Here is a 21,911-nt window from a genome sequence, read left to right on the forward strand (position 1 = left end):
TCTTTGAAAGGGAAAGTGAAAAATGAAGCTAAGGGGGAATGCCTGTATTTAGGAAGCTAGAGGAGAAAGAAGAGTCATCCAGGCTGCCAGAGGTGATCGCAGAAATAGGAGGTGTACTGGGGTGCATAGTAAGTGGCTTTTATGGAGGTAAATACTCAACTATGTTAAAGCTACAGAGAGGTTAGGAGAATTAGATGAGGGAGTACAGATGATTGGATTAGTCAGTTCCAGTCCTGTGGCTGGACCAGAGGCTACATTAAAAAGTGATGAGGACACAGAAGCAATGAGTCTGTAGGCTTCTTAGTTTGAAGTTGGGAAAAATGAATTAAAGAACAAGGGCAGGTTCAAAGGAGTACTTATTTCTCTTACTTTATTTTTATTTTTTAATAATAGAGGATACTGAGAAATCTTTATAGGCCTGGGAGGCTAAGAATGGAGGCTAAGAAAAGATTGTGTTGGCTCGGGAGATTTGGACACAGATTAGATCCCTGGAGGGTAGATGAGGGTGAATTTGAGAGCAGGCTGCCGTCAGGTTGGAGAGGAGGGAGGAGCATCTCTCTGAGACAGGAAGAATGGTTTGGTTGAAAAAAATGATTTAGGGAGAGGAAATTGGTGTGGGATTAAAGGGAAAAGAATATTCAGAAAGTTGGAAGCATGGGGTTTTGAGAAATGTGAAAAGAATTAGAGCAGCAGCTGCAGGGGAGTTCCGGAGGAATTAATGAAACAATGAAAGCAATGCTGGTGCTTGTAGGCAGACAGAGTGTGGTCAGCATGAATTTGGAGGGGACACAGTTGTGATGCTTGTGTCCAACTGTGAGATCAGGGTGTCATAAAAGTCGTCAGTGTGAATGACGCTGGCTACAAAGACAGTGACAGGACCTGGGGTCTGGGGGGAAGCAAAAGAAACCAGCAGTAAAGATGGAATGTGCTCTGGGGGCTTCAGGACTTCAGTGCCCTAACCTGGGCTTCGTAGTTGAGACCAGCAGCATTCCTGAGTCCCTGTGTGTTTGTTTTTATGAAGCAGGAAAAAAGATGGTCTTATTTAAGGGTTATTGAAGTGGAAATGAGGTATGAGAATACTTGTAAGAATACTGTGCATTTTTTTCCTATTAAATTAAAAAAAAATGGCATGGGAACATTGTTGAAAAACTCCATGAAATGGAAAAATAGCCTCCCTCCTCCCCCCGCCCAGCCCCATCCCACTTCCCAAGGTGTAGCCATTTTTTATCAGTTCGTAGTATAACTTTCAATATGTTAAGTCACCTTTAGGAAGCATGTCTTGATTCTCTGCTATGAACAGTTGAGAAGTGTACCCATTTCCAGTACTCTTTCCTTCTGAGTTTTTGCAGTCATATTAGTGTTCTTTTTTAAAAAAAAAACCCTTTATTTTTCTTTTAAGTCTTTATTGAATATGTTACAGTATAGCTTCTGTTTTTTGTTTTGGTTTCTTGGCCTCCAGGCATGTGGGATCTTAGCTCCCCAACCAGGGATTGAACCCACATCCCCTGCATTGGAAGGTGAAGTCTTTAACCACTGGACCACTAGGGAAGTCCCTACTGGATCTACTTTTAATTTCGTCTCTGCTTTCTATATTCCTTCTCGGTCTTACTCAACTGCTGTTGTTTCTTGTACTTTAAGTTCTCATTTTTCTTGTATTCTTAAAATTTGGAGTAGTTATTTTTGATATGGGGTGCAAGAGAGTTAAACTTTTAAGTCCTTGCCTTTCAGTAACGTCTTTATCTCTCATTTGATCATCATTTCTGTGAATGTAACTTGTTTTTATACTCTGGATGCTTTTAGGGTTTGCTTTTCGTCTTTGACGTTCTGACGTTTTCCCTAGGGTGTGTCTAGGTGCCTGTCTTCTCCATCATCCTGTTTGGGGGTTAGAAGACTCTTTGAATTTACTGGTTGTCTTTCTGGAGCTCAGGGAGAATTTTGTTTTATTATTTCTTCCCTTCCATGTGCTATGTTTTTAAATCTGTTTTGTGTTTGCTGTCTTTCCTCTCTCTCTTTTACTTCCGTTTTAACAGCAGGTTTATTCTTAATTTTTTTTTTTTTTTTTTTTGTGGTACGTGGGCCTCTCACTGTTGCGGCCTCTCCCGTTGCGGAGCACAGGCTCCGAATGCGCAGGCTCAGCGGCCATGGCTCACGGGCCCAGCCACTCCGTGGCATGTGGGATCTTCCCGGACCAGGGCACGAACCCGTGTCCCCTGCATCGGCAGGCGGACTCTCAACCACTGCGCCACCAGGGAAGCCCTCTTAATTTTTATAGACGTGATATCCTCTGAGCATGCTAACTGGCATTTTTTTTAAAGTTCTCTTTTAATTCCTGAAATAACTAATATTTCCTTTGGGGCATGTTTTTCCAGAGGTCCATCTTGGTCTACTTTTCCTGTTCTGTTGGGTTTCCTCAGATGTCATTCGTGGTTGTTTACAGTTAATGTGTCACTAGGTTGATTAGGTAGTTGGTGTGGTTTTCTTCTGGAGTTGAATAGGTCTTATTAGCTATTTACATTTTTATTATGGAATATCACATGCAAAAGAGTATATGTTATGTGTGTGCACAGTTTAAGGAAAAACAGCAAATTGTCCATGATCTAGTTTAAGAACTGAAACCTTAAAATACCTCTGAAGGCCCGTTGGGCCTGTCCTGTTACTTTCACCTCACTCTCAGATGTAACCATCATCCTGAATTTTGTTACTCATTCCCTATTTCTGCTTTATAGTTTGTATGTATCCCAAACAAAGTATTATTTAGTTTTGTAGGTTTGTGAACTTTAGGAGTGGAATCATGCTGTGTGTATTCTTCTGTGACTTGCTTTTTTTTTTTTGCTCAGCATTGTTTAGGAGGTTCATTCTTGCTGATGCAGGTTACTGTAGTTCTTTTTTTGTTTTCCTGCTGCTCTGGCATTCCATTGCATGAATTCACCACATTTTATTAGTTCATTCACCAATTGGCAGATATTTCAGTTGTTTCTAGTTTTCTGCTGTTGCAAATGACATTGCTATGAACATTCCTGTGTATGCCTTCTACATTTAAATATATATATATTTTTTATACCTTTAGTCATGGATTTTCAAATGCATATATAAAAGTCTAGAATTAAACAGAACAAAATCTCTGGATAGGAAATTGTGAATGATTAAAAATGCTTTTATAAACTTTGTATTTTCCATAGTTCCTTACATGCCCTTAATTTTATGGTCTGGAATTTTAAAAAATCAACTGAACATACTCGCTATTTTTCTTTGGAAAACACAGAAAAGGATAAGAGTTGATAAGAGAAATTTGCATTAATAAATGTGGAAAAATTCAGTGCAACTTTCATAATGTTAACTGTGCTTTTTTGCATGCTTAAAGATTTTGTAGAGTCATTAACAATGCCATCTATATCAAGTTAGTCTATTTGTAAGTACTTCCAAGCTTGAATTATAGTGTTTATGTCAAGTTTGTAACTTTTTAAACTTCTTTTCTGTTACTTTCCTTTTCATCTACCATCAGTCACTCACATTTCCTTTGTCAGCATCATGCAGGATAAAGGAGACTTATCAAAAACATTTGCTATCTGAGGACAAAGAATATTTTTGAAAGCGTTCAAAAAATTTAAGAGATTTATTATAGGTTAATTAAGCTTTTGAATTGTGAAGATTTTGGTTTTTGTTTTTGTTTTAGTGGTAAGGTTTCTCAGAATGAAGCATGCCAAGCTTTTGATAATGATTTTTGATACTCTAAATAACACAGACTCACTTTGGGTAACAATTTTTCTATATTGCCTCACTGACTCAGAGCACCAGGTGACTGAGCAAATAGATCATTCAAAACAACTGATCAGGACTACCCTAGTGGTACAGTGGTTAAGAATTTGCCTGCCAATGCAGGGGACACGGGTTCGATCCCTGGTCCGGGAAGATCCCACATGCTGCGGAGCAGCTAAGCCCGTGCACCACAACTACTGAGGCTGTGTGCCACAACCACTGAAGCCCTTGCGCCTAGAGCCCGTGCTCAGCAACAAGAGAAGCCACCACAGTGAGAAGCCCGGGCACCGCAACGAAGAGTAACCTCCGCTCACTGTAACAAGAGAAAGCCCATGCACAGCAATGGAGACCCAACGCAGCCAAAAATAAATTAAAAAATAATAATAACAAATAAAAATTTAAAAACCAACTGATCACAGAGCTTGGGAAATTTGTGTTCAATTTTCATTGATTGGCAATAGAACTGATAAATTTGGCCTCAGACATAAGGAAAAATCCATTTTATATACCAGTAAACTTTGTGGAACAGTTTTGTTTGACCTTCATTTAAAGATGCACCCCCTCTGATAAACATCACTCACAGGCCTCTGGAGTTCTTACTCTAAGACAAGTGTCATTCTTTGAGTGCTTCCTGAAGTACAAAACATGGTAATACTTCCATTTAAACATATTATGGGAGTTGCTTGAAAATTTCTGATGATCACACTGTGGTATTAAATTTGGGTAATGAAACTTGCTTGATGTAAGCAGTTTTTTTTGTTTTTTTTTTTAATTGTTTTTTTTTGAGGTACGCGGGCCTCTCACTGTTGTGGCCTCTTCCGTTGCGGAGCACAGGCTCTGGACGCACAGGCTCAGTGGCCGTGGCTCACGGACCCAGCCGCTCCGCGGCATGTGGGATCTTCCCGGACCGGGGCACGAACCCATGTCCCCTGCATCGGCAGGTGGACTCCCAACCACTGCGCCACCAGGGAAGCCCATCCTCAGTTGGTTTATGAAAGAACCTAAACCTCAAGTTTTGGAGGAATCCCAGAGGTCCTCCTCACTCGCACCACCTCTTTGCAGCAACATGTACTGTATAAACTTGAGAAAAATTGGCCATGATGCCAGTTTTAATTCAGGAAGGTCAAGTTTCAGAGTTGGGTGGAAGAAGAAAGTTGATAATAGTTTAGACTTATGTATGGCTTAGGAGATTAGAAAGTGAAAATTGGGGTTGATGCAACAACCCACTTAATGTCCATATTAACTCCTAAAATGCGAGCACTTTGTTTCTTATATCATCTCCTTTTCATATTTCACCAAACAAAATACTTCATGATCTCTGTGCCCTACCATGGGAAAGCCTTTTAGAAATTTTATTTTGGTCTTGGATGACTTAAAATATTTGTGAATGTATTGTAGAGAAATGTTAGTTTTTCCCGTACAGAATGTGATGCTCTTATTTATTGATTAGTCCCATCTTAACAATATTTATAGAGTCTGGAGGAAAAGATGGGGAGAAAATGACCCAAATATTGTATTTAATACTTTAGTTATTTTTAAGGTAAGTTAGTAAGGGAAAGGGATCCATGTGTACTTGGTTTGAATGAGAGTCAAAATCCCTAAAAGTGCTTAGGGTGTTAGTAATAGTTGTAATTCCGGTTTGAAGTTTGCATTGTCGCAGTATAAAAACTGAACTGATGTACTGACAGTTGGAGGGGAAATTTCTTTTTTTTTTAATCCATGGTCACAGACAACTTCTGTTTGGAGAACAGAGAGAAAGGCAGGCTAAGAGAAATACAAATAGAAAATGTTTAATCCTGTGTTGTGGCTTACTGTAGCATTTCTTATCCCCTTAAATTTTGGACTAGACTTCTACTAGAATTCTGTGAACTTGAGTGGTATGTGTGATTGCCAGCTGTGTGACCTTTTGAAGTTTGGAACTTTCTGGAATCTTAATTCCTTGTACTCTCCAACCTGTAGTGTGGGAAGGTAACACACATACACACACACACACACACACACACACACACACACAATTAGGGCAGGCTAGAGAATCTCATAAATAAAATGGTAAAAGGCTACAGTTGTCTTGGAATTCATAAACACGTTTAAAAGTTCATTTTTTCATCTTCGTAGATGTGTATTTCAGTAAGTTTTTCCTCTCTTCATTTCCCTTCATAAAAGGAAAAGATTTTTTTATTCCTGAGTTATCACTCTCCTAAAATATACCGTTTTGCTCAGATCTGTGCTATGTATAGAGTGTTATATTCCTGCCCACGTCTGATGTGGAAGGAGAGACACAGAGAGGAGAGTGGTGACTGACTCAGAGAGATGTAAATGATCTTATTATACTTGAGCTGCAACCACACCTAGAAACCTTGACAATAACAGGGTCTGTGTTTGATATTCCTTACTTGTTAAATCCTGTCTGGATTTTATTATGTCACACGTGTGTTGTTCATCAGCAAAGTCGAACGGGTGCTAGAACAATTGCAAAGCTTTTATCAGACTCATGATTACACTGTTTCTCACTTTGGCCATACAAAGAAAATGAAACACATAACCAAAACAAATTTCTAGTTGTTTCTGGTATTGTTGGTCTGGTTCAGTGGTTTCAGTGCTACAGATCCTATACCAGGATAGATTTTCATGGGTAAATTCATTAAGGTTAAGATAGTCTCAATGTCTGTGGCAAGCCGTTAATGTTTTTAAAATAACTTTTCCCTCATTATAAAAATAACACATTTTTTTAAAAAAATTATTTATTTATTTTTGGCTGCATGGGGTCTTCGCTGCCGCGTGCAGGCTTTCTCTAGTTGCGGCAAGTGGGGGCTACTCTTCCTTGCAGTGCGCGGGCTTCTCATTGCAGTGGCTTCTCTTGTTGCAGAGCACCGGCTCTAGTAGTGCGGGCTTAAGTAGTTGTGGTGTGCGGGCTCAGTAGTTGTGGCTCACGGGCTCTAGAGCACAGGCACAGTAGTTGTGCACAGGCTTAGTTGTTCCAAGGCACGTGGGACCTTCCCGGACCAGGGCTTGAACCTGTGTCCCCTGCAGTGGCAGGCAGATTCTTAACCACTGAACCACCTGGGAAGTCCCACACATGCTTAATTTTTAAAAAAAAAAGGAAACTAAAGAAGAAAATGACTATTTCCTAAAACCTAACGCCCAAATATAAACACTAATACTGTTAAGTAAATCTCCTCTAGTCACTTTTCTATTTACATATCTTTAAAAAAAAAATCGAGGTACTACAGTAAATTCAGTTTAGTTAACTTAAAAAAAAACTATTTTGAACATTTCCTATTTCATCATTCTTTAAAAACATGACTAAGTAATATTCCATGGGTTTGGATATACCATAATATTTGGATATTCACCTACTGTTGGAATTATAGGTAGCTTTCAGTTTTTCTCCAGTAAACTGCTTTTAAAGTAAACTTTCAGGGAATTTCCTGGTGGTCCAGTGGTTAGGACTCAGCGCCTTCACTGCCAAGGGCTGCGTTCAATCCCTGGTCAGGGAACTAAGATCCTGCAAGCCTTGTGGTGTGGTCAAAAAAAAAAAAATTATAAAGTAAACTTTTAAATTGAAGTATAACTTATACAAAAAAAGAGTCCAAATGATAAACATATAGCTTAGAGAATTTGTAGTGAATTTTTATAACATGAACACACCCATGAAACCCCCCAGATCAAGAAAGAGTAAGTTAATTGCCAGCATCCAGAAGTTGTGCCCCTTCCTGGTTATTACCTCCCCAAAGTTAACCACTACTCTGGCTCCTTTCATCATTGATTGGTTTTGCCTGATATGAATTTTACATAAATGGAGTCATATGTATGTTCTCCTTAGTTCCTGGCTTCTGTTACTCAACATTGTATGTGTGAGTTTCATCATGTTGTTACTTACAGCAGTAGCTAATTCTTTTTATTCTATACAGTATTTAATTGCATGACTCTACTACAATTTATTGTTCATTCTACTGTTTGTGGACATATGGTTTATTTCCAGTTTTGGCTCTTATGAATGTTCTTCTATATGTCTTTTGGTGCTATACCTTGGATATATACCTGGTAGTGGAAGTGTGTGGTCATATGTTCAGTTTTCATAGATATTATCAAACGGTTTCCCAAAGTGATTATACCAAATTCCCATCAACAATGTATGAGAGTTCCGTTTGGTCCTGTACTTACCAGCACTTGGTGTTGTTAGTTTTCTTACTTTTAACCATTCTAGTAGATACATAGTAGTAGTATTTCCTAGTGGTTTTGATAGTGAGCACCTTTTCATATGTTTATCAGGCTTTTGGATATGCCCTTCTGTGAAGTACTTGTTCAAATGTTTTGGCAATTTTTAAATTGTGTTTGTCTCTTTATTGATTTATAGGCATTCTTTATATATGCTGGGGATGAGTTCATTGGTTGCATACACTGCAAATATCTTCTCTCTGTGGCTTGACATTTTACTCTCTTAATGGTCTCTCTTGATTACACAGTAAACTTTAAAAAATTGACAGTGTTAATTTGGTAAAAATGTAGACACATCGTGCCTTGCCAGAGGTTACTTACTTGGAGGACAGTGCGTAAGGGGATAATAAAATCAGAAGTTCTGTTATAGTTAGCTTTGTCCAGCATAATGGCCATGATTTGCCTCCCCAGCAGTGCCAGCTCTCTTACAAATAAATGTGGGCCCTTTGTTGCAGGGGGAACCAGCTGAGCACGTGGATGGATCGGTGAAATTTCTCTCTAACCCTGGGAGACTACTAAAAGCTCAATCCCTTTTAATATTGGCTTAGTAGAACCATGTTTTTATACTAAGTATTGTACATACAAGTTAATGCTTAAATTGCACGCAGTGGCATAGGATCTTGATATGTTTTAATCTATCCATTTAAAAAGTAGGGATTATATAAAAGAGTAAAAGTTGACTTTATTTTTCTCCAGACTTAGAAGAAAATAAGAGCTGCAAATCAAAAGCTAAAAATATAGGTACTGAGGGCAAAAAGACAGAAAGGAAGTATTATTTAGTGGTTAAGGACTCAGGTTGGAATTCTAGCTCTTCTGTTTACTAGTTTGGCAATTTTCGTATGGTATTTATCTTCCTTCAACTTTAGTTTCCTCATATTTGAAATGAGGGTAATAGTGAACCCACCTGGTAAGGCTTTTGTGAGGATTAAATGAGATAATTAATGGCAGGTGTCTGTGGCCCATAGAGCTCAATAAATGTTTATTTACTATTATTAGGAAGTAAAGGATAAAAATAAGGTTAAAAACATTTATTTATTTGTAAGGACAAACTGAATTTACATATGCTTTTGGGAAACCAGAACTTTTTTTGGCCGCACCACGCAGCTTGCGGGATCTTAGTTCCCCCACCAGGGATCAAACCCAGGCCTACGGCAGTGAAAGCACAGAATCCTAATCACTGGACTGCCAGGGAATTCCCGAGAAACCAGAATTTTTAAGAGAGCTAGAATAAAGATATAAGTTATCCTAAAGGTTTATAAATGCATATATTCAAAGATTGTTTTATCCCACTTTTCTCCTTTTGGCTTCAGAGTCATATCTAGATTTGAAACTGCCTCTCCTGTTTAAGCTTTTATCCTGTGGAGGTAACTCTTCCAATCAGCGTTTGTCAGTAGACACCAGGAGTTCAGTTTATACAGCTCAACCACTTGCACTTTTTAAAAAAAATAATTGATTTTTTAAAAAACACATAATACTTGAACTGTTTTTGTTTTTTGAACTGTTTTTTTAAAAGTTTTTCTTTGCTAAAAAATTAATCTCCCTCTAAGAATATAGTCATAATTTTCTGTGTTAAATCATCCTTTGATTCCTTCGGAAGACAATGAGGGAATCCTAAAATGAATTCTCTTCTTTAAGGGTAGAGAAGTAACATATAGGCATTGTCTCCTGGTTAAGAATTCATTCTATCCTTTCTGTGATTTGAGGTTCCAAAAAGAAAACAAGATATATCTGTAATATCTTATAAAAACAAAGGGAACTGGAGACTAGGTAAGTTTTAAAATATTTCTTCTGCCTTGGATTTCTAAATGAACAAAAGGAAAGAATAAACTTCATGAATATTATTCTCTACTGTTATAGACTGTCTAGATTAGTGCTTCTTAAAAAAACATTTTTTATTATGGAATATCTCATTCATAAGAGTAGAAAGAATAGTATAACAAATCCCTATGTACCCATCACCCAGTTTAACAATGATCAGTTTATGACCAGTCTTATTTCATTTATAACTCTGTTGTCTTCCCCCCACCCCATACTGTTTTAAAGCAAATCCCAGCTATATCATTTTATCCATAAATATTTTAGTACATATCTCTAGAAAATAAAAACCAAAACAAAAAACTCTTAACCAAAAACAAAAAAATAAACAAAAAAACCTCTTAAAAACAAAACAAAAAAACCCCATTATACTGTTATCACCTAAAAAAAGAAAAATTTTAGTTTTGTCAAGTATTCAGGCATGTGTTCAGAATTTCCCCAATTGGCCCATTGATTTTTCGTCTTCTTTAACTGTTTGTTTGAATTGGGTGCTTTTTGGCTGCTGTCCTGTTCCCAGTGTGCTGTATTTTGACATTGTATTTCATGTGTGGATATTTCATAACCCTAGGATTTGAAGGAGGGTGGGGTAGGGGACTAGCAGAAGTATAAGAATCTTACACGAGTGTATGAGTTAGTAGGCTGGTCTGTGGCTCTGATTATTTGAACAGGAGGAAAGTAATCAGTGCAAATTGGCCAATAGGCAGGTGCCGTTCTCCTTTAAATTTCACAAAAGTGTCTCTACATTTGCTGTTGCCACTCCATCCTTGCTACTGTGCCTTCTGCCTTCCTCCTTCCCTGGACATGTTCAATGTGTATCTAAAATATTTTATGCTCTTTTGTTTTAAAATTGTTTTTAACCTGTGTTTGGGTCCTTGCCTCACTCTATTGCGATTATCTTTCTACTTGCTTTTCTTCCTTATCTCAATGAAAACCCCTTGAGGACAGGTACTTCCTTGTTTACAGTTAACAGTTCCAGTACCTAGCACAACTTAGAGTTAGTGCTCAGTAAATGTTGTGGAACTGTAACTAGGTTTTCCGTATTAATATTAATTGTTATAATTTATTACAAGACTTCAGATCTATTATAATATTTACCTCTTTGTATTAAAATAAGTCATGATGACTGACAGTCTTCTGTGTTGGGCATTGCCCTTGGCCCTTTACATGAATTTTCTTTAATCCTTATAGTAACTAATGGATAGATAGAATCCCCATTTTATATTTGAAGAAACTGAAGGTCGAGAGGTTTATTAGTTTTCTTAAGGCCATACACGTCCATGCCGCTCTGGCTTTTAAGCCAGTGCTCTTTCCATTACATCACATCCCCTCAAAGGGTTGATGTGTCTGCATGGGGGAGAGAGGGAGAGACTGATATGAAACTTAGGACACTGCCTTTGCCTCTGAAATAGTATTCAAGAAGAGTAGGCAGGACTTCCCTGGTGGCGCAGTGGTTAAGAATCCGCCTGCCAATACCGGGGACACGGATTCTAGCCCTGGTCTGTGAAGATCCCACATGCCACGGAGCAACTAAACCCACACGCCACAGCTGCTGAGCCTGTGCTCTAAAGCCAGCGAAGCACAACTACGAAGCCCACGAGCCACAACTGCTGAAGTCCACGCTCCTAGAGCCCATGCTCCGCCGCAAGAGAGCCACCGCAATGAGAAGCCTGCGCACTGCAACGAAGAGTAGCCCCCGCTCGCCGCAACTAGAGAAAGCCTGCGTGCAGCAACAAAGACCCAATGCAGCCAAAAATAAATAAATAAATAAATATATATATATATATATATATATATATATATTTAAAAAGAGGAGTAGGCAGGACCAAGTCAGAGGTCAGTTATCAAGAGGCTGTATAAAAAGTTTCCATGAAGGGACTAGGGGGATAGGAAGTAGACCAGGAAATAAATTGGGAGGGTCAGAGCAGGAAAAGCTGCTTAGTTAGACATCAGACTGGAAGGCCTGGAGGAGATAGGAGGCTGGAGAGGCAAAGATAGAGACAGAGAAGGGACAGGGTACAGGCATGTCACAAACTGGTTTGAGTCAAATCTCACAAACGTGAAGTTCCTTTAGCATAAGTCCCCGTAAAGCACAGTTTGACATTTCTTGCTGGGCTAGGGGTGGGTCCTCAAAGTGAAACACCAGACTGAACAGACCATGAGAGCCAGGAACCAGGGATGCCTAATTAATATTCTAAGCTGCTTTTATGGTGCTGACACATAGTAAATACTTAATATAGGCTTTTAAATCAATGATGAATTTATTTCTAGTCTTTTAGAGTTGCTGACATGGAAGAGATGCTGAGAACACTGTAATTTTGTAAAAATACATTTTACGTTCAACAATGTTCAAAAAGGAAAAAAATAGCTCAGTTTGAGATTTGGGGCAGAAATTTGGGAGAAATACTGAGAGACATGTTCAGAAAAGGAAGTCCTGTCACACTTGGACTGAAAATAAAGAAGGGGCAAGATAGCTGAAGTTAATGACTTGGTACTTGGTTATCAATACAATTGAATTCAGTGAATGCCTTTTGAACACCTATTAATGTGCCAAGACAGTGTGCCAGATATTACGCCAGGCTAGGTATAAATTAGATAGCCCTCTCTTTGGGAACTCCCAGTCTAGACTAGAGGAAGACAGAAAGAACAGTGACAACGCTTATCATCCGTTCTATTGTGAGACATATGTCAAAGGAAGTAAGGGAACACAGGGAAGTTCTGTATTAGAGTCGCGTTCAGCTGAGATAGACAGAAAGCCCAAATTAACAGTGGTTTATGTGAGGTAGACGTTTGCTTCCCTCTCACATAAATGCTTACTTAGGTGGACTGGGGGGTGGTGTGGTATTTCATGGTGTTAGAGTATCCGTGTTAGTGCTCCACCATGTGTGGCCCCAACCTCACGGTCTGAGATGGCAGCCTCTTCATTCAGGCAGTAGGATGGGGAAAGGAGTGAAGAAGAAAAGGCATAGAGCTGTCTCTTAAAGAAGGTCCATGGACCCTTGTGCTTATATTACATTGGTGAGAGCTTCATTATATAACTACCCCTGTAGTTAGCTAAAAGCGGGGGTCCTACCCAAGTGCTTAGGTAAAAATGGGGGTTCCCTAACTTAGAAGAGGAGGATGAATTTTGCAGAACAGCTAACCGTCTCTGTCACTAGAACCAAATTTCACCTTTCGGAGAAAGTGATGCTTAACCTGAGACCTGAAGACGATGGGAGTTAGCCAGGTAGACAAGATTAAGGAAGGCAGAAGGAGGCATGGGGATGGAAGAGACATTGGCAGTTTGTGGGACTTCAGGTCTTAGGTTGATTCAGCATTGGGTAGGTAAAGGGGAGCAGCCTCAGATGAGCCTGACGAATCAGTAAGAGCTGTGTCAGTCATTTTAATGAGTTTGTATTTTATTTTGTAGTCAGTCAGAGCCATTGACCAGTTTTAACCGAAGGAGTGACTTGATGAAATTTCTATATTAGAAGGGTAGCCCATGTTATTTGAAAGACAGATTTTGGGTGTGGTGAGCCCACTTTAGCTCCAAGACCACTTAGAGAGTTGCTACAGTGGTCTGGGGGAGAACTAGTGGTCTACTTTTAGTTCCCCAAGCATGCCAAAATACTCCCTTCCCTTCCCCCTCTCCCCTTCCCTCCCTCCCTTCCTTCTTCCTTTTTTTTTTGTTCCTCAATTTAAAAAAAAATCAAGTTCACATACCATAAAATTCACCCTTTTAAAGTGTACAAATCAATGGTCTTTAGTATGTTCACAAAGTTGTACAACCATCAGCACTATGTAATTCCAGAACATTTTCATCACTCCAAAAGAAACCCTTACCTGTTAGCGATCACTCCCTGTTCACCCAGCCAGCCCCTGGCAGCCACTAATTACTTTCTGTCTTCGTGGATTTGCCTATTCTGGACATTTCATATAAACAGAATCATATGATATGTGGCCCTTGTGTCTGGCTTCTTTCGCTTAATATGTTTTCCATGTTCATCCATGTTGTAGCATGTATCAGTACTTCATTATTCTTTTGGTTGAATAATGTTCCATTGTATAGATATACCATATTTTGTTTATCAGTTTATCAGTTGAACGTTTGGGTTGTTTCTACTTTTTGGCTATTATGAATAGTACTGCTGTGGACATTAATGTGCAAGTTTTTGTGTGGACATGTATTTTTAGCTCTCTTTGGTATATATCTAGGAGTGGAATTGCTGGGTCATATGGTAACTCTGTGTTTAGCTTTTTGAGGAATTGGTAGATTTTTTCCCAAGTGGCTGCACCATTTTACATTCCCACCAGCAACGTATGAGGGTTCTAATTTCTCCACATCCTTGCTAACATTTATTATCTGTCTTTTTGTTGATAGCCATCCTAGTAGGTATGTAAATGGGTTGTTTGTCTCTTTATTGTTGAATTGTACGTTTATTTTATATTGTGGATAGTAGACTCTTTTCAGATACATGATTTGCGATTATTTTCTCCCACTTTGTGGGTTCTTTCTTGATAGAACAAAGAGTTGTGAACACAAAAGTTTTTTATTTTGATGAAGTCCAGTTTATTTCTTCTTTGGCTGTGTGTGCTGTTGGTGTCATATCTAAAAAAAATGGTTGCCTAATCCAAGGTCATGAAGATTTACACCTATGTTTTTCCTTTAAGAGTTACATAGTTTTAGCTCTTACCTTTAGGTCTCTAGTCCATTTGAGTTAATTTTTGTATATGGTGTAAGGTAGGGGTCCATATTTATTCTTTTGCAGATGGATATCCAGTTGTCCCAGCACCATTTTTTGAAAACTCTTCTTTCCTCCACTGAATTGTCTTGGCACCTGTGTCAAAAATCAGTTTTGAAATTGGAAAGTGTGAGTCCTCCAACCTTTGTTCTTCTTTTTCAAGATTGTTTTGACTGCCAAATTGTTTCTTGCTTTGTAGCTATCTATTCTCTTTGTCTAAAAGACTTATCTTGCCCTTGTTCTCCTGGAGAATTTTACTTATCCTCAAAGATTCAAATCAGCACAGCATCTCTATGAAGCATTTTGTTTTTGCCTTTGCAAAACTGATTGCTCTCTCCTTCAAGCCACCACTTTATTTATCTCAGTCTTCCCAAATGCAGGAATGAGCAAACTAGGGCCAGAAGACCAAATCCAGTCAGTTATCTTTTTTTTTTTTTTTAAAATGACCCAGGAGTGAAGAATCGTTTTTCAGTTAACAGAGTTACATTTTAAATGGTTATATGAGTACCTACATAATAGTCTTGATTTTGCCTTCGGCCAGTAAAGCCTAAAATATTTCCTATCTGACCCTTTAGGAAAAAGTTTCCTAACCCCTGTATTTATCGTGCAAAGCATATGTAATATTTTACATGTCTTTCATAATAGAATGAGCTTTTAAGGACAGGACTGAATCTTGTTCATTTTTCTGTTCCTATTGTCTAGGAAAACACTTGATATATGGTAGGGGTTTAGTGAATGTTTTTTCAATGGATGAATAGTGTGACACAAAGTTATTTTTAAATTATAATTTAATTACTCTTATAATACCTTGCTTTTTTTGGCTTTATCTACTTAAATTTTGTATACAAGTATGAATTATGTAGATTTCAGAATTTCTTTACACCTTAAGAAAGACTTACAGAATATAGTTATGGAACACCTTTTTAACAGAGAGAAAAATCCGAGTACATATAAAGTAAGATTTATTGAGGAATTTATTAGAAACAAAAGCAGGATTCCTCCTCTTGATTTTACAGTTCCTTCTATGGAAAAGATATGAGTACAATTGAATATAGCAGGCTGCTATGCCTGTCAGCTTTGTTTCCACTCTGCACTGATTCCATCATCTTACCCTATCCTAGGCCAACCAGATGTGCTTCCTTTCTCAAATAAGATGAAAACGGTTCATTGTTTATGCACACTTGTGCAAATATGTACAAATGTAGCAAAAGTTAGTCCTGCCCTTTGGGAAATACAACGAACTAGTATTAAGCGAGAGGCAGCATGGTTTACTCCAGGGATGGCATACAGTTTTAGATGCTTACTCCTTCCTGTCGGTTGGAGGTATGCGCTGTGGAGAATCTGAGGCCATGCCTGAGATCAGTGAATAGAAACCTCTGCTTTTGTTGCAGGAAGAGGACATGTATGCCACATATTTACCTTCCATAGGTGGTGGAATAAGGCACAGTATGGAACCTGACTGATTCAGATATTTCCAACCCTTATTTTTAGACAAGCTATTTTGTTCCTTGAGAGTCTCAATTTTCTTATTTGGAAATGAGTCCAGTAATACCTCCTTCACATGCTTGTTAGGATGAAATAGGGTAATGCATGTGAAGCATCTGCCCACTGTTTTGCAAATAATAGGTGCCTAACAAGTGTTAGCTCTCAAATAGGGACACTTCTGAACCAAGAATGATCACATCACGGCCCTATGTCTCAATTTGCAGGGGCTAATGTAGTAGGCAGTGGAGAAAGAATTTTTAAACGAGATGTCTGTTTTGAACTCATAACTGGTTTTATGTATAAATAATTTAGAAATGCATTATTTACAAAACAATTAAAAAAGATACCACTTCCTATTAGGCTTTATTCCTTTTACTGAAGCTGCTTATTCAAAGGTTAACAATTTACCTTGGCTTATTTTTACTTCCCTTCCTCCTTGACATTCACAGCACTGTTAACCACAAACTTAGTTGAAGCCCTTTCATCCCTTGGCTTTAGTGAAAATAGCACTTTCTAAACAATTTCACTCTTTTTTGGGGAGGAAGGGACAAACTTTTATGTTTAACTTTAACCATTGTTTTTTTTTTTTTTTTTTTTTTTTTGCCGTGCGCGGGCCTCTCACTGTTGTGGCCTCTCCCATTGCGGAGCACAGGCTCGGGACGCGCAGGCCCAGTGGCCATGGCTCACGGGCCTAGCCGCTCCGCGGCGTGTGGGATCTTCCCAGACCGGGGCACGAACCCGTGTCCCCCGCATCAGCAGGCGGACTCCCAACCACTGCACCACCAGGGAAGCCCTAACCATTGATTATTGATTCGATTGGTAGTTAAAATTAAAATTTGTCTCAAAAGATTGAAAGATATCTAGGAAGTAATAATTTCCCTGTGTAATTTTTAAAAATTAATTAATTTTTTTGGCTGCATCGGGTCTTAGTTGCGGCACGCCGGATCTTTTGTTGCAGCTTGTGGACTTCTCTAGTTGCAGCACGTGGGCTTAGTTGCCACATGTAGGCTTAGTTGCCCCGCGGCATGTGGGATCTTAGTTCCCTGACCAGGGATCGAACTTGCATCACCTGCATTGCAAGACAGATTCTTAACCACTGGACCACCAGGGAAGTCCTCCTGTGTAATTTAATGATGACTACAACCCTAGACAAAGAGTCATTTAAAATGCTTAATGGAAATATTAATTGGTACCATTTTTTCAAGAAGATAATTTGGCAGTAACTCAGAGCAGGGTTAACATTCTGTAATTTGGGATCCAGCACATTCCATGTCTAGTAATCTCTCGCACAAAAATAATAGCAAGAATGGTAAAAATATATATCGTGAGATGTTAATCTAAGCATTAGTCTAAGAGCAAAAGTGGGAAACAAACTAAACGCTTGTCAGTAGAAAAATGGTGAAAATTTACTATTTTTTTTTTACTATCATCTTTACTATTCATTCATTAAAAAAATGAGCTATACAGGTACTGAGCTAAAAAATGTCTGATATATTAAGTGAAAATAATCAGGCTGTGACACAGTATGTATGGCATGATTTCATTTTTGTGTTAAAAGAAGTGTGTATATGTTAAACTTTGTGTAAACGTAGGAAAAAACTCATTAATCTTAATGATTTCCATTGGAATTGGGTTTAGAGAGGCAGAGTAAGGAACTTTCACTTCTTACTATGGCTGATAATTATGGGTGACTTTTACATTTTTTGTGTGTACTTTTCTGTGATTTTTCAAATAAAGCTACCTTAAAAAAAAAGAAAAATTAATGGAGAACAGTAAGGGGGAGATATGGATCCAACTAGCTACTCTTAACAAGGATGCCCTTTAAAATTGTATGTATTTATATGCATACTCCTGTATATATGTATTGATACATAAATTTATGTATACACACACAAACACACATACATATGAGTGAGTACAGTTGGACATTCAGTTAAGCTGCATGATGCATTGTATTGACATGCATTTTAAAGTGCAAGACACAAAGAAGTGTTTTTTCAAACATCACAGTGTACAATAATAGTTCTTAAGTTCTTTAAGAAGTGATAGGATTTGTTCTGGAAATGTACAGTTTTCTAGTGTTGCAGTAATGTGTGTTCACGTTTCCCCAATGCAGGTTACAGCTTGTTCATGTCTCTTAGTTAAAGTTTAAATTTTGTGGTAATCAACCAACTGCATGACCTTTGAAACAGAGCAAAGAAAGTACTCCAGAGCAATGAAACTCTCAGTACAACCACTGTGGGTTTGGACTGTAAGTTGGAATTCTCTTCCAGTGACCAAGTCAGGGATGAGAGTAGGATCTGTTAAGAAAGCTGTGTGTTGTTCATGATTTCCTGTTTAAATTTATTTTATAATGATCTCCTTTACATGTAGAAATATTTAGCTTATGTCTCTGTGCTCTTAATTTTGTTTTATTCTGAATAATTTTTAAAGAACTGAATCTTGGGCTTCCCTGGTGGCACAGTGGTTGAGAGTTCGCCTGCCGATGCAGGGGACGCGGGTTCGTGCCCCGGTCTGGGAAGATCCCACATGCCGCCGAGCAGCTGGGCCCGTGAGCCATGGCCACTGAACCTGCGCGTCCGGAGCTCCGCAACGGGAGAGGCCACAGCAGTGAGAGGCCCGCGTACCGCAAAAAAAAAAAAAAAAAAGAAGAATTGAATCTTGTGACTTGTTCTTTTTTAGATATGGAAATTTAAGCTCCGCATGTAACAAAGGAAAAGTCCTATTCCAGATTTAATAATCTGGAATTATTAATTATTAATTAATTATTATTAATTAATCTGGAATTAATCATCTGTATCAGATTTGGAAATTTTCTTAACCTTCCCTTCAGTGTCACTGGCAATTTTAGATTTTCTAGAGACTCTTCAGTTTGCAGGTTATCTGTGCTTCTGTTTTCCTCCTTCATTCCCCCGCCTGCCCCCTGGAACGGCAGCCGTATGCTCTGTGTTAGTTCTTTGCCTGGTGAAGGCAAAGGAGATGCCGAGAAACTGTGGATTTTGGTTTTTTAGGCCTGACTAGTTCTGTTTGTAATAGATAACATTAAGCTTTGAAAATTTCGATGAGATCTCTTGGGTTTTAAATTTGGGATTAAATACCAGCTTGCTTTTTGAGACTTGAAGTTTCCTGAAGATTTGGCCAGTTTCTTCATTGATTTTTTTTCTCCGTCCATCTTTTTCATGAGACTGTGACATTCACAAGTGAATTGAGAAATTGAACTACTCAGAATCTAAGTATGAATATTTCATGAGAGACACGCTGTCTAAAAGAACGATTAGCCTCTAAGATATTCTTTATAACCATTGGTATATTACTAGGTCTGTAACAGTTTACCATATTTCAGGATTCCTGAGGGGGAATGGTCTGGAGAACCTAACAGGCTTTTCCATCTCTCACGATTCATTTTACTTTATTGAAAAATTACCTTAAACATAAGGAAGTGAATAGCTGGTAGAACTGGATTCTAAACTGTGCAGCTTCAGTGGGAAGGGAGTGATTTGTCAGTCAGTGCTTGCGCTGGCTGTTAATCTACAGGCAACGCACTGGCCAACTTCTGTGCAGTTGGTAAACACTGCTGTGGGCTGGCGACAGGTGCTGCTTACACACATCTCAAAGCAAGTGACAAATTGCTCTTCTAGGGATTCTATTTAGCCACAGATTTAAGGTTTATCAGTAGTGTTTTCAGAAAACAATATTTTGAGAACCAGATTCTGTCATTTCTTTGTTTTGAAGTCTGTAGTCAAAGCAGCTTACATAATGTATACGTTAACAATAGCTTCCATTTATCGAGTACCGCTTTGTGCCAGGCACTGTGCTAAGTACTTTACATATATTATTTATGCAAAAACCCTGCAAGATAGGTATTGTTATTTTCATTTACACATGAGAATTAAACATGTGAACCTTTTTTTTTTTTTCTAATTAAAAATTTTTGGCTGTGCCACATAGCTTGCAGGATCTTAGTTCCCGGACCCAGGATTGAACCTGGTGGGCCCATGGCAGTGAAAGCGCCAAGTTCTACTGCTGGACTGCCAGGGAATTTCCAACACTTGGACCTTTTATCACACTTCCTTTTGGTCAACTTTTTCATTCTTTCCTTTACCTCTTTTTTTTAATTTTAAATAACAGTGTTATTGAGATATAATTTACATGCCACAAAAGTTCACACTTTTATAGTAAGTGTACAGTGAATTTAGTGGTATTTACTCTATTTACAAGGTTGTGCAACCATCACCACTGTCTAATTTTAACATAGTTTCATCATCCCATAAAGAAACCCCAAACCCATTAGAAACCACTCCCCCTTTCCCTCTTGCCCTGCCGTAGGCAACCACTAAACTTCTGTCTCTATGGCTTTGCTTGTTCTGGATTTTTCATATAAATGAAATCATATAATGATATGTGGTCTTTTGTGACTTCTTTCACTTACACCTTTTCTTTTTAAAGTACCAAATATTACATCAGTCAGGGTAGTTGATTCAAAAGAATAAAGCAGTAATAATATGGTAATAATTCTTTTATTATTGTTGAGTAACATGGTATTTTGAATACGTAGATTTCCCAGATGACTGATACTTACCATAAGCACATTTGAAGAGCAGAAGCTATTCAGATTTGAGTCAGGGACGATGTAATTCAACCTAAATTGCATGATATATTTTCTCTAATTTCTTAAACATAGCATAGTTAATAACCTGGGGTTCATTATTTTGAATGTTTATTGCACTGTACTATATTGCTGTGGTGTCCTTGGGCATTGGAGATGTGAAAGACTCATCTCTATGTTCATCTCTGTACTGAATGTCTTCTGATTGTTGTGCTTTAACGGTTTCTGATACTTCTGTGTGAGATCAGTTCATTTATTTTAAATTTGAATTTGATTAAAATTTGTTCTTTTTCCCATATTGAGCAATACATACTCATTGTAGGAGAAGTAAAAAATCATAGCTAAGAAAAAAGATGAAAACTTAGCCATGTACCACAGAGCTAACCATCGTGAATATTTTGGTATATATCCCTAAAGTCATACACACATGCACACACCCACGCTTGCACATGCACAGGGATGTATACATGTATGCAAGGACTTGATATAATTCTATGTCTTTTTTTTCTTTTTCTTCCTTTTTTTCTTTTTGCCAAATGGAATCATACTCTTTTGTAATCTGCTCTTTACATTTCAATAAATATATTTTCACAACCTAAAAAAAATTAAATGAATTTATGTCAAAGAATTTTACAACGTATTCAAAAGAGAATCCAAAGAGCAGACACTTGTATAGACAATCAGGAATGCTGAAATAAACTTACTAATAGATACAACACTGGTGTTTTGAGGGGCAGAGTGGTGAGAGTATCAGTTACATTACATTTTCTCTGGACAGAATTCATTTTCATTCTTATCAGTTTTATACAAGTTACAGAGTTGTGAAATAGCTGTCAATGACTGTGAAAGCCCCAGACTCCAGCAGTTTCAGATAACCCTGGAAGGGTGTACCTCTATTCTATTGAAAGGACACTGAGTAATCTTTTTTACAGAATCATTTTTATTTATTTATTTTAAAATTTTTAAAAAAATTTTTATTTTTTATACAGTAGGTTCTTATTAGTTATCCATTTTATACATATTAGTGTATATATGTCAATCCCAATCTCCCAGTTCATCACACCACCACCACCACCCCCGCCCCCACCACTTTCCCGACTTGGTGTTCATACATTTGTTCTCTACATCTTTGTCTCTGTTTCTGCCCTGCAAACTGGTTCATCTGTACCATTTTTCTAGGTTCCACATATATGCATTAATATATGGTATTTTTTTCTCTTTCTGACTCACTTCACTCTGTGTGACAGTCTCTAGATTCATCCACGTCACTACAAATAACCCAATTTTGTTCCTTTTTATGGCTGAGTACTATT

General features: G+C 38.1%; 1 protein-coding gene and 1 pseudogene across 2 annotated transcripts in view; both read left to right on the plus strand.

The window, feature by feature from the left end:
- DIP2B (disco interacting protein 2 homolog B) overlaps window positions 1–21,911 on the plus strand; it is a 236,959-nt gene that overhangs the window by 23,206 nt on the left and 191,842 nt on the right. The window lies entirely within an intron of this gene.
- LOC309829346 (small ribosomal subunit protein uS5-like) overlaps window positions 39–21,911 on the plus strand; it is a 52,172-nt pseudogene continuing 30,299 nt past the window's right edge. The window contains exon 1 of the transcript in view: window positions 39–128. The product of the transcript in view is annotated as a small ribosomal subunit protein uS5-like (transcript). The remainder of the gene's footprint in view (window positions 129–21,911) is intronic.

The sequence above is a fragment of the Grampus griseus genome (assembly GCF_964374135.1).
Source record: "Grampus griseus genome assembly, chromosome: 11".
In the NCBI taxonomy this organism is placed as follows: Eukaryota; Metazoa; Chordata; class Mammalia; order Artiodactyla; family Delphinidae; genus Grampus; species Grampus griseus.